The sequence below is a fragment of the Talpa occidentalis genome, unplaced genomic scaffold (assembly GCF_014898055.3).
Source record: "Talpa occidentalis isolate TD23 unplaced genomic scaffold, MPIMG_talOcc4v2.1 talOcc4.9, whole genome shotgun sequence".
In the NCBI taxonomy this organism is placed as follows: domain Eukaryota; kingdom Metazoa; phylum Chordata; class Mammalia; order Eulipotyphla; family Talpidae; genus Talpa; species Talpa occidentalis.
Genome location: NW_023605305.1, coordinates 64500042 through 64509652, shown reverse-complemented (window position 1 = coordinate 64509652; position 9611 = coordinate 64500042). Strand labels below are relative to the sequence as shown.

The 9611-nt window shown below is 43.7% G+C and overlaps 1 long non-coding RNA gene across 1 annotated transcript; it reads left to right on the top strand.

The window, feature by feature from the left end:
* The first annotated feature begins 1159 nt into the window (after positions 1-1159).
* LOC129145158 (uncharacterized) lies at positions 1160-5167 on the top strand. Its single transcript, XR_008550310.1, has 3 exons — positions 1160-1318; positions 1532-1664; positions 4947-5167. It is a non-coding gene; the product is annotated as an uncharacterized LOC129145158 (long non-coding RNA).
* The last annotated feature ends 4444 nt before the right edge of the window (positions 5168-9611 follow it).

Sequence of the window (9611 nt, the reverse complement as noted above, 5' to 3'; positions counted from 1 at the left end):
GCTGCTCCCCTCAGCAGTGTACTTTGTCAGTCTGCCTGCTCTGCTCTCCCCTCTGGCTCTGGTGAATTCTCTCACCCTCCTGCGCTTCTGACTGTACCCCAGTGCTTGTATAAATAAATAAATAAATCTTTTTAAAATAAATAAATAAATAAAGTGTGGGCAAAGAAAGACAACCCCATTGCAAATGTCAGAGGGGGAGTAGCCAGATAGGAAGGCACTGATCTAGCACAGTGACATCACCCAAACCAAGAAGGGAATGCATTCCAAAAGAGTGACCAGGGTTTCTTGGTCATGGGCAGACTTCTTAAACTCTGGACAAGGAAGGCCCTTTCAGTCTAGGTCTTGCTTGTATTTCCCAACTTACCCACACACAATACAGAATCCAGTCTATCTACATGGCTAGGGTTTGCCCTCTATACTTTTTCTCAGTCATTCCCTTTCCCTGGAAGTCGTATATCCACCCACCCCAAAATTGCCATCAATCAATGCCATCTTGAGCTTTTCCTCCTGTAAAGCCTTCCTAACCTATCTCTGCCCAGTGGAGTAAGTTGTTCAATCTTCCTCTAGACCTTCACTCTTTGTGCACTTGCCTCTTACACATCCCCATACCATTGTATTTTTTTTCCCATGCTATTTTCTCCACAAGATTGACTTGTCTAGGAGCACTGTGTATCTGATTTATCTCTATAATGCCAGGAGCAGACACAGGTTCTGGCATAAAGCCAGAAGGTCATATATTTTGTTGAATGAGAAAGAATGAAGAACTTTGCATATCAACATCACTTTTGAGAACAAATCAACAGAAGTACACAAAATGTGGTTAATTGAAGAATCTCCTTCATTGGATTTTGATTTGCTGAGGTTCTCCTGGAAATGCCTGAGTTAATATCATACAGGATGAATTGAGTGCATTTTGCCCTGTAGAAGCTCCTGAATGTAGCTGCAAATGAACTAATCTGGGTGGGAGGGAGCACCTTCATGAGGTTATATAGAAACATCCGTTTGTGTTGAGGCTGCCAAACTGCCTTTCCCTTGCCCCCACTGCACCAAGGGTGTCTCATAAATGTTAAATAATCATAATGACCATACTCAAGGGGGTGTCAGTGGTCATAAAGCCTAGCTTTTATGGATGCTTTCCTGCATCTCCTGGTGGGTGGTTAGGAGCTGAGCAGGTCTCATGGCCAGAGGTCTCCATACAGGCTGCATCTGACAGACCTATAAGCTTGGGTGGCAGGAAGGGAATCCAATCCCAAGCTGGGATGCCCAATCATGATTGATTGAGGAAGGCCACCCACACTGAGCCTTCTGGAATCCATTGGTGAGTCACAAGCCAAAGGATTATGTCTTCAATATGGGCCATTGGGCCAGATAGCGAGGTATTTCCTGCTTACAGCTTCAAGGAGCTGTCCTTAATGAGGGTGATGACCTGTAGGTCCAAGAAATAAGCAGATGAGAGAGAAACCCTAGTCTCATTCACACCTCATGGGACATGACTTCCTAAGCCTTTTCTCTTTGATTCTCTATTCTCTAGCAGACCTCAGTTGACAGTCATTCCATCATTTATCTGTTGTATCCATTCATTGATGGACTGAGCACCTGGGCTAGGTGTAAGAAGTACAGAAATAAATGAAACAGCGTCGCCACCCTTATTGGGTCAACTTAGAGTGAGTAGTAAGAAACTAATTCCCATGCAATGTGTTAAGTAAATACAGTCATAGAAGTATGCATGGAGAAAAGAAAGGGGGCTGGGGAGATGACATTTGCACTGAGCTTCAAAGGATGAATAGAATTCCACCGAACAAGAAAAGGGAGAAAGTGAGAGTGCCAGCTATCCAGGGGGGTGGAGAAGCCATTTTAAATAATTAGCTGTTTTGAGTGAGAGGAGTGTCGAAATGGGAGTCACAAGCAGGACCTCCGCCTTACATAATTCCAGGGGTACCACTCACACCAGAGTCCAGAGAGTCACGCAGTGCATAACCTGGTCGTTACATGGCCCTCGTGGCCCTGATCAAGAAGGAGACTTTGGTTCCAGACCTGTTCTCTGCTATTAAATAGCTTTACGACCTTGGGTGATGCTCCTCATGGTTCTCAGTCTCTTCAAACATAAAATAGAGAAGCTGGCCTGAATGGCGTGCAGATATCTTCTTCTCTCGAGAGTTCTCTGAGAGTCTATGGGCCCAGACTGAGATGAAATGATACAAAAGTTAAAGCTTGTCATATCAGGTCTGAATTGGGCACTATCCCAGGAAATTAGACTTTAATCTTCCCCCTGGATCTTGATTTCTGTACCTTTTTTTCATAGGTCACTTAACCCAAGTGGCTCATTTCTGAGATGAGACCAAGGCCCTGAACAACAAACAAATGGCCAAAGAGATATGGTAGTAGGGTCAGAACCTAGACACAGGCCAGAACACAAGTGTTCTTTAGCCCAAGCCAACTAGTTACCAAGCTTGACTCCAACTCCCTCCAATACCTTGTAACCTCCCTAACCTAAGTTTCAGGTGTATTAAAAAAAGAAGAAAAAAGTTACAGGAAGCAAACCCAGCAGTCTGTTAATAAGCTTAGTGCTCAGATGAAGATTGCTGGCGGCTCTCCCCGCCTCTGGCCACCATGCTTCCACTCTGCGGGCTCCCAGCACAGAGCACACAGTTAACCAAACCTGCACACCCAGAACTACAGCGCACCTCTCCCTGATATTTCTTGAAAATATGAGAACTCCTAACACTTTTTGTGATAAGTAAATTAAATCTACAGATACAATGAAGTCAGTTTAGACAGATAGCCAGAATATCCCAAGCACTATCCACCCAGGCACCCAAAGGAGAAACCCAAGTGTCATTCTCCCCCCAGTTCCAAAGCATGTCGCTCTCTCCACTCCCACTGACCTACTTCAGTGCCACCCCTTTCTCACCTGACCTATTACAACAGTCACTTAGCTAGGCTCCCATCCACCTTTCTCCACACCACTGCCATGACGGTTAGGACTCTCCCCTGCTCAAAGGCAAATTGGGGCACTCCCACACCCATTAGATAAAACCCCAACTCTTCAGTACTGCGTGCCACACCATTTGTGATTTCCCCCACCCACGTGTCATTATCTATCTCTTCCTTCCAACTCCTCAAGAGAGCAAGGTTATTATTTACTATTCTACAGATAGGTCTTCACTTGGGCTATTTCCTAGGTCTGGAATGCATCTCCCTCCCTAAATCCATCTGCTTTGTATAGCCCTCTTAGATTAATCGGCTCTGGCTGCTATAAAAAAAAAAAAAAACACCACAGGCAGGATGACTTAAACCACAAAAATTTACTTTCTCACAGTCCTGGAGGTGAGACAATTTTAGTGAGAGTTCTCTTACTGGCTACAGGTAGTTGCTTTCTCACTGTGGCCTCGCACAGCCTTTCTCCTGTGTGTACAATGTGAGAGCTCCGTGGAGTCTCTTCCTTTTATAAGGACACCGATGCTGTTGGGTTAGGGTCCCACCCATATGACCTCAGGTAATGTTAATTATCTCCCCAAAGGTCCCATCTCCAAATACGGTTAAGGCTTCAATATATCGGGCCTCCCTGGTGTCACAAGGGGTTAAGTACAGCAGCCTCTGCAGCACAAGTGAAGCTATCTGCAGCCTCTGCAGCACAAGTTCGATCCCTGGCCCGCCAGGGAGCTACCCACATGGTGCAGCAGACCTCTCCTGTCTCGCCTGCTGCTCCCCTCAGCAGTGTATTTCAGTCAGTCTGCCTGTTCTGTTCCCTGCCCTGTCTCTGGTGAATCCTCTCACCCCCTGCATCTCTGGCCTGTACCCCAGCTCTTGTATGCATAAGTAAATCTATTTTTTATTTTATTTATTTATTTTTTTTTAAAGATTTATTTTTATACAAGAACCGGGGTACAGGACAGATGCGCGGGAGGGTGAGAAGATTCACTGGAGACAGAGTGGGGAGCAGAACAGGCAGAGTTATGAAACACTGCTGAGGGGAGCAGCAGACGAGACAGGAGAGGTCTGCTGTGCCATGTGGGATTCTCGCCGACCGGCCGGGATCGAACCCCTGCTGCAGAGGCTGCAGACAGCTTCACAGTGCGGCGCTCAACCGCCTGTGCCACCAGGGAGGCCCAAATCTATTTTTTAAAAAGGCTTCAATATGTGAATTTGGGAGAAAGGGACCCAATTGAGGTCACCACCCTCATAGCTCTTTATCTCTCTTTATTACATTATTTGTTTCATGTCTGTCTCCTCCTGGCTTTTGAGTTCTTGAGAGAATCAAAAATTGTCACTGAATCTGTTATCAGTGAGATTATCAGTCCAGGTTTCCTGGGGCCTGAGGTTTATAAAATGTGGTGGGCCTTGAATTTAGAAAGGCCACATGCAAGTAAAGTGTCTTAGAGTTGAAGCTTTATAAGCATCATAGCCAACCAATGTCTGGGCTCAATAAAGCTGTATCACAATAAAGAACCTCCTCGGGTATTAGAAAGACCACAAATGGGGCCACACTCCACACTTTGGAAAAATAACTTCATTATCTGAACCTCAGTTTTTCTGCAAATGGGCTTATAGCACCTGCTCTGTGAAGTCCTTTTAAAGGTATACATAGCCTAAAAATATGTTAAATATGTGTTTACTTGTTGATTGTCTATGTTTCCAACAATGAAGACAAGGACTTTGCCTTGGTCACTGCTGAATGCCTGGCGTTCCGTGATGGTGTCTGGAAATTCTTGGGTGCTTACCAAATATTTGTTGATTGAAAGTCCATGAAAGAACAATTCCTGGTATCCATTGGTCCATAAGTTCTCCCAAATGTAATAATTGCTGTTATTAATGAATCTTAGGTAAATAATAAGGAAGAGACAGAAAATACCAATTATCAGAAGACAAAAAAAACCACTGTCAGTTAGACTTTGGAAAGCATTATCGCCAAAATATCTTATAATTCTAAATGTTTTTAAATTTAGAATAGCAAACATCTGGAAGGAGGGAGAGAAGAAGGAAGGAAAGAGAAGAGGTGAGAGAGAGAGAGATGAAGAACATGCAAAACATCAAAACTAACACTGAAACATTGCAGGCATAAGGCAGAGTCAAAAAAGGAAAGCCCCAGAAATTTGACATGGTTACTCCGGTGACCAAGACAGCATCTTAATCCATAGTTCAACAGTTTCCTAGTCCTCTTGGGGGAACAGAGTGTAGCTGGGTCTGAAGGAAGCCCTCTCAGATCAGCTGTTCAAAACATGCAGGCAGAGCTGTCGCCAGACGACCTCAAATTATGTCAGGCCCCAGTCTCTCCCACCCTGGAGCTGAAAAACCAAACAACTTAGCTCTGAACTCTTCACCCCAATCAATTCAGTGAAACCCCATCAAAACCCACAAATAAGTTTGCTTGGCCTGATTCTGACATTTCTAGCTAAAGATATATGACTCCTCCTGGAAGAATCTATCTTTTAAAAATGGCTCCTAGTGAGTTAGATGAAGCCGAGAGACCTGAGAGAGGCCTCAGAACTACAGAGAGCACCCTTCATCACAAGTGAGGAGACTGAGGCTCACATCGAGTGACTTGTTTTTTTTTTTTACTGTTACAAGGAACCCTTTACACTGATCTAGTCTCCAATACAGCCTATATGATTCTTACACTTGACCGTGGTGGTAATTCTCACCCAAAAATAAGGCATGGCCTTGACCTCACAGACCTTGCTTCAGTTTCTTATTCTGCTTTGCATGTTCATGGGAACTTGGACAAGTGACTCTACCATCTGTGCCTCAATTTCATCCCCAGCAGGATGTGATAAAAGCTTTTATCTCAGATGCTTGTTGTCAAGATAAAGTGAGATAGCATTTTCTTAAAAATCTGATACTTTCGGTGCTTAGTAAGTGTTGGTTTCTCACCTTCTTTCTTCCTCCCTCTCCTTCCTTCTTTTTCTTTAAATCCACTCATTTCTTCCTTTGCTCTTAATAAGTACTATAATGAATGCAAAGAAGTGTAACACAGGGCCCTTGCTCAAAGGAAGATCCTTTCCACGCAGGTTCAGTTTTCACGTCTATGAAATATGAAGGTGTCTCCAGACCTACGCCCCCTGAGCTAATTCTCAGCTACCATGCGTGTTTACCTGTATTCTACCCAAAGTGCAAGCAGCTCTTCTGGGCAGGTTCTGGGCCTTGCTGCAGGGATATTCAGAAGTACATGTCCTGTCCTCAAGGAACTAAAGAAAAGAAAGAGAGAAACCCACAGTAGGCATGATATTTATATAGATACTTTCAAGAGATCAGATGTCTGTAGAGAAAGGAGGGAAACAGCCATGTCAGGGTCTGGGGATGAGATAGTCAGAGGGGGAAACCCAAGAAGTGCTGTGGTTCTCCTTGTCCAATTAAAAAAACAAGCAAAAAAATGTTAAAAGGAAGTAGAAGTTCACCAGTGAGGGCAAACAATTTCTGGGCATCAAATTTATTCAGCTTTCTGAGTGATTAAGTCTGGTGAGAAGAAAATATAAAATTATATGAGACTGCAAAAAGAAAGAAAAATGAAAGAAGTGGAAAAGGGACAGAAGAAAGGACAACTATCTTTGGTGATTTATTAAGCACCTCTGGGTGCTTAATGCCATAGCAGGCCCCTTCAGGCATACATTCCATGATGCAGACCATGAAGAGAGGGGAAGGAATAGTAAAGAGAAGAGAGGAGAGAATGAAGGATGAACAAAAAGGAGGAAGAAGACTAAGAACAGGATAGAAGGAAGGACAGAATGAAAGAAGAAACCTGTGAAGTAGATATTATCGTCTTCATAAACACAAGAAAACTAAAGCCAAGAGATGAAATGCCTTACCCAAGGCCACACAAGAACAGTAAGAACCAGGATCCAAGGTCAACTACATTAGGGGCTCTACAGAAGAATTCAAAGGACTCTGTTGTTTAAGTTTGAATAAGTCGTAGGGCCTCCCTGGTGGTGCAAGGAATTAAGAAGCAGCACTCTGAAGCTATCTGTAGCCACTACAGCATGAGTTTGCGTTCCAGCCAAGGAGGTACCCACATGGTGCAGCTGACCTCTCCTGTCTAGCCCGCTGCTCCCCTCAGCAGTGTATTTCAGTCAATCCTCCTGTTCTGTTCCCCACTCTGCCTCTGGTGAATCCTCTCTCACACACACACACACACACACATACCTGCCACACCTCTGACCTGTACCCCAGTTCTTGTATGCATAAATTAAAAAATCTTAAAAAAAGTTTTAATAAGTCCCTTTCCTGGCTAATAGAAGAAGGTCCTGCTCTGTCTCTGGTGAATCCTCTCACCCTCCTGTGCATCTGGTCTGTACCCCAGTTCTTAAATAAATAAATAAATCTTGAAAAAAAAAAAAAAGAAGGAACTAAGGAGAGAAAGAGGAAGTTCTTGGCCACAGTCACACAGTGAGTGAGAGGCCAAGTTCCCAGTCCTCAGAATCAGCCTCTTTGGATTTTAGAAAACCTAAATAAGGGACCAGGAAAAAGACTAATCAATACAAAGTAAAACTCAAAATCAACAAGCAACTGAAACCAGAGACACAATGTAGGGGGGCTGGGGGTGAGGGCGGGGAGAGGAAGGATTAGGGTCAAAATAAGGGGGATGCAATTGTATGGGGAATATAACCAAAATGAAGATGCATACATTGTGCAAAAATGAAAAATGATGTAAGAATTATATAAAATAAAATATTTTTTAAAAAAAGAAAAAGAAAAAAAAAGAACCAGCCCCTTTGACCTGCATCAGAATTACTGATCAGTTACAAACACAGCTTCTAAAAAGGCCTCCAGGCCCCTCAGTCCACTCTTATCAGAGACAAAATTTCCCTTTTTTGTTCTTGATTTTAGGTTATTCTCTGGTCTTCATTAGTATTTCAACCAGAAGAAAAGGGGCAACATCAGGTACCATAGCTTAAAGTTGAGTCAGTGAATTTCTATATATCCCACGGAAGTTACAGGTCAACAGGCCACTCAGCTGACCCAGAGAGGGATGGATCTCTTTACTGGTCAGGATGGGCCTTGAGGGCAGAATGAAGAAAAGCATCACAGTTCCTGTAGCACTGGCCCAAAGGTCTCCTCTTCCCAGAAGGTAGGATCAGGTAGGTGCCCGATGTCAGCAATTTCCTGGGCACTATTGTTGGTCACTCCAATTAAAATTAGAAGGGATTATTTGTAGAAATAATCAGAAGTTTCCAGTTTTCAAAGAGCTCTTGCGTACTTTATCTCTTTGGGGTATTCACACAAGGTCAAAGGAAAGGTAAAACAGAAATCAATTTGCCCTTATGATTTGGCAGTTGATACTGGAGACCCATTAAGATCTCACTAGAATATAAATTCCTCAAAGGTGGGGATTGTGTCTTTTTGTTCTCTACTGCTTCCCTAGTGTTTATAGCACTAAACTTGGAGTGATGCCCAATAAATATCTGTTTAACGAATGAACAGTAAACCATTTCTGTCAGTCTTCCCAACCTCAGCTCTCTCGTAGTCCTATTAAATCATGTATAGGAAGCTCTTTCCCCAGGATGTCCTCATTCTTCAGCCTGAAATGGACTCTTTCACCTTTGCCTCCTACTGGACCTTTATGTCTCAATCTTGACATTAATGGTTACTGTGCTCACATAGGAGACTATTTACTAAACAAAAATGATTGGTCCATGGGGGTAACTAGGGACATATCTATCTGCTTAGTCTCTACTTGCTATACTGAGCTGTATATCCTGGTATTAAAACCATGCAAACCTGGGGAATGTCATGCGTAATTGAGAGACACAACTTCAACTCAGAGTGTAACAACAGGGTTTACTCACAAACAGCAAAAGGAGAAAAGGAAAGAGTTTTCAAGGGCAAAAATGGACGTCTGTCTTATTCTAGATAGTTTCTCCAATGTTCAACAGTCCAAATCAAAACCTGCTCATGAAAGATGGCATTGTCACTCCAATAAGGGTCTGGAGCTGGTGGCACACTCATTAAGGAGTGGACCAGGACCCAAATCACAGTGGCAGCTGGAGGTAATCCCAGGTAACACCCTGAGGCATCACCACAGCAGCCAGTAGCAGCACTCTGGAGGCTGGCTGGGCAACAGGAGACAGCTTTAGAGGTGGTGCAGGCTACGTCTAGGACCAGGCAGCAGAGGACAGTTCTAGAATTTGGTGTTGGTCCTGCCAGAGGCAGGAGCACTGCTCAGGAAATTCGAAGTGACAAACTGGAGACCAGAAGCAAAGGTCTTCCCTGGCAAGGATAGAACGTGTTACAATCCATCTGCTGACCCACATTTTGTGGCTTTCAGGGTCCCCTTCACTCCTTTTCTTTGTTCCCCAAAGAAGTGCAGATTCCAAACCTGATGGGTGTGTTTTCAAAACTGGCATTGGTTTCAAAATTTAAATAGCATCTGGCCAAGAACCCTCTGCTGTACTACCAAACTAGAGGCCACGGAGTTCCTCTCACAGATGGCCTGCATTTACCCAGAAAAAGGGACACCTTTTTCAAAGCTTCACAAAAGTTCATAAGGCTTAATTGTAGTTCTGCTGACATCAGTTCTTCCAGAGGCCTTCTCACTTATCTAAGAGTCAGTAAGAATCTCTTCCAATCTCTGGCCTTGTCTGTTTCTCCCTTGGAGTTGTGAGTTCTTTCACTAGAGG